Source organism: Mandrillus leucophaeus, unplaced genomic scaffold, assembly GCF_000951045.1.
Source record: "Mandrillus leucophaeus isolate KB7577 unplaced genomic scaffold, Mleu.le_1.0 Scaffold16, whole genome shotgun sequence".
NCBI lineage: Eukaryota > Metazoa > Chordata > Mammalia > Primates > Cercopithecidae > Mandrillus > Mandrillus leucophaeus.
The window spans coordinates 8,778,672-8,782,406 of record NW_012101587.1 but is presented as its reverse complement, the minus strand read 5'-3'; the positions used below and the strand labels follow the sequence as shown (position 1 = coordinate 8,782,406).

General features: G+C 44.1%; 1 long non-coding RNA gene across 1 annotated transcript in view; it reads right to left on the bottom strand.

Moving 5' to 3' along the window:
* The window catches only part of LOC105536514, an 8,011-nt gene extending 5,033 nt beyond the window's left edge, over window positions 1-2,978 (bottom strand). The window contains exon 1 of the long non-coding RNA XR_001005604.1: window positions 2,834-2,978. This is a non-coding gene — a long non-coding RNA (uncharacterized LOC105536514). The remainder of the gene's footprint in view (window positions 1-2,833) is intronic.
* Between the last annotated feature and the right edge of the window lie 757 nt (window positions 2,979-3,735).

Here is a 3,735-nt window from a genome sequence, read left to right as displayed (position 1 = left end):
TGGCTAACAGTTTCTAGCACTTGGCACTCAGCAGTCACGGTGGGCTCCCACCCGTGAAGACAACCAGAAAATCAAACATTCAGTTGTCTTATCCACACCTCCAATCTATCTCCCTTTGATGGCAGTCACAGCCTGCCTGGAGCGGCCGCTGCCAAGCGCCCGGCTTCGCTGGGGGAGGCGTCCCAGGGGCTGAGTGTTCCAGCCAGCTGCAGCAGGGAAAAGGCGGGAGCCCTGCCCACTTCCAGGCACAGCTGCAGCCTCCCAACCCCAGCTGCAGACATGGGCATTCCTGTGCTCTCGGGGACCCAGGAATCCCCCCTGCCCCAGCAGGCTTCGCTTGAGTTATTTCTATTAATAGAGCATATTCTCTGTACTCTTGTGCCTCCTTCTGCTACCTGGACTCTCCCTGCTCCCAGCACCCACTCAGATTTCAGAGCCAAGTTGAAGCCGAGCCCGGATGCTGTCATGACCCAACTGGGTGTGTGCATGCTCAGGGAGGCTCTGACAAGTCAGTCCCCTGCCGCCTCAGTCCCCTCTGGGCTTTGGGCACTGACAAGTACAGGAGAGAGGTCACCCCTCCATACAAACCTGCAGGCACCCCTCCATACAAACAGCCTGGGCTCCATAGATGACATATAGATGGTGACAGGAAGCAGACAGGCTCTTGGGCAGAAAAAGGCAGGTCCCTGTTGAAGGCCCACCGTCAAGCCAGGGAGGGCCTGAAGCATGAGGGCTGGACTGCCAGTTCTGCAGACCAGAGTGAGAACTTAGGGTGCTTTCTCTGGGTCCACCTATGGGGGTGCATGGACCAATCAGCACAAACTTCCTCTCCTCCGAAGCTCATACAAACCCTGGACTCAGCTGGACTCAGGCAGATGATGGATGGGAAGACCTGCCTGTGGATAGGAGCTACCCACTCCAGGTCTCCTTACCGCTGAGGGCTACAGGGCTACAGAGACAGTAAGGTGACCTGCCTGTGGATAGGAGCTACCTGCTCTGGGTCTCCTCTCCACGGAGAGCTGCACTCATTGCGATGACCGGCCTGTGGATAGGAGGTATCCACTTCAGCTCTCCTGAGAGCTGTACTATTGCTCAATAAAGCACCTCTTTGCCTCACTCATCCCCCAGTTGTCTGCATATTTAATTCTTCCTAAGAACTGGGGACCTGCTGAATGGTGGGACTGAAAGAGCTGTAACACAAACTGCTGAAACATGCCCACCCCCAACCCACCCACCACTCACCTCTTGCAAGCAAGGACAAGAGAGAGGGAGAGAAGAGGTGCAGCCTTTCAGGGACCCCAGACCTAGGAGCTCCCCAGGCCAGGGCTATGACACCCTCTTGGGGGTTCTGCAGTTCCTGGAGTCTCCAAGCTTCCAGGCACCACCACGTTCCCAGGTGTCCAGTGGAAGCCACTTGCAGTAGGCCTGGTTCAGCGGCAGCCTCACAGGAACTGGTGCCTATGCTGTCACCTGGAGCTGCCTACCCCACTGCAGCTGGTGTGCCTGGCTGTGAACAACAGCCAGACACCATGCTCACTCACTCATGCATCCCTTGCTGCTCCATGCCTGGCTCACCCTTGGCAGGGCTGGGATCCAGCCTGGTAGCGCAAGCTGAGAGCAGATTGCAGGCCAAGTAGGCAGAACAAGTCCAGCTGGCCTGAGCAAAACCCTGGCAAAGGCACCACCAGCCACAGAGGCTTCTGGCTGGCAAAATGACACCCCAAGGATCCCATCACACCTTCCTATTTTCTCTGCAATATTTTGAAGCAAATGATATTCTTGACATTTAAAAAGTAAGATTATATTTTACTAAAGGTCCTTTCCTTCACATAGTATCATATTTTTATTCTCATCTAAGTATTGAATAGATGAAATAAATTTGAAGTGAAGAGGGAAATTGCAGACACAGGGAAACTGCTATCACAAACACTATACACACACACACACACACACACACACACACACACACATATCACAGGAGATGAGGTCCCTTCATTTGTAGCCTCATTACAAAACTAAATAAATAAATAAAGTGAACCTTCTCTTCTGAATAAGTTTTGCAGTAGGAGTTGTATAAAAGGTAAATTTTTGGTTTAGTTTCCTTAGGCTAGAAATTACTATTCAAATCATTTTCATAGTAAAATAACATGCAAACTTAGGTTAATGGTGATAGCATTTGGTATATGAGAAAGTGTTACAGGATTCCTTAAACAATACAATTTCAAGCGAGGCTGGTAAAATATAAAGCATGAAAATGGAATTTTTATTAGGATGTTGAAGAAAATAGAATTGTGTTATTTTATGTTTAGCTTTTCACCATAACAAATTATTTCACTAACTGGTAGTAGTTAGTAGAAGAATAAAGCTGGCAGGGTTTTTGAAAATAATATATTAGAAGCATCATGTTTGTTTCTATTCTCATGCATGACTAGCAAAAGAAAAGGGTCTGTCTACAGTCAATAAAGATGAACAAATGGCTTCCTGTAAGTTTCAGATCTATTTCCCTTGAATAGCTCACACACACACACACACACACAAAATAGCAAAAAAAAAAAAAAAAAGTCAACCCTATTCATGAGTTGTTCTTTTCCCCTTTAACTTCTTTCAAATACATAAGGAGCATTCTTGTGGGATTCATTCAATTAAATTTTACACACATTTTCATTTACCTATACAATATTAAATAGAATTTTTCAGCAGAAAATAAGTTGCAAACAATAAACAGCATACTTATTAACTATGAAAAAATAAAGTGCCACGTTTGTCCAGGGAGTAAGCGCTTTCCATACTTGAAAACATTGATCCAGTAATTCAAATATTTATTGATACTTACTGCATCCCAGAAACTGGAACATAATTGATACACTTCTTGTTCTCCTGAAGTTTACAATCTAAGCCAACTAAACACAGTGGATTTCCAAATGTGCATTAAAAGTTCAAGAACTGGGTCTCTGGTAGAGTCAGCTTCTAAAATATTAAAAATAAAATATTGAATTCAGAGATCTGTAAAGTGTTTATGGTTAACTTTTACATTAAAACATTGAACTTTAATCTTAAAGTCACAAGTGAGCACATACATTACACAATGTTGTCCAAGAACATGTTTCTGGTTTTTTTTTCTTTCTAGAAATAATCTATTTTTATGTTATTTCATGGTTTCCTTTATACTTCTGGCTTTTACAGTTTGTTTTAAAAATTTATCTTTATTAACAAACAATGTAACAAATGTTCTGAAATTTCTTCTAACATTTTATCACTTTATTTTTATAATATTTAAAATATTGAACCACATATGATTTATTAATAAGTATGATGATTAGTCTTATGTGTCCTGAATGGGCTTCAGGGTGCCCAGATATTTGTTCAAACATTATTCTGGGTGTTTCTGTGAAGGTGTCTTTGAATAAGATTGACATTTAAGTTGATAGACTGAGAAAAATCAGAATGCATTCCCTAATGGAGGCAAGCTTCATCCAGTCAGTTGCAAGCCTGACTGGAACATAAAAGCTGACCCTCCCTTGAGCAAGAGCGGATTCAGACTCAAACATCAGGACAGGAACCAGACCATCAACCCTCCTGGTCTAAGGCTGTGCCATTGCGTCTCTTGGGTCTTCAGCTTGTCAGCTCACTTTGTAGAGACTGGGACTTTTCAACCTCCATAATCATGTGAGCCAATTCCTTATAAGAACTCTCTGTCTCCCTCTTTTTGTCTCTCTCTCTCTCTGTCTCTCTCTC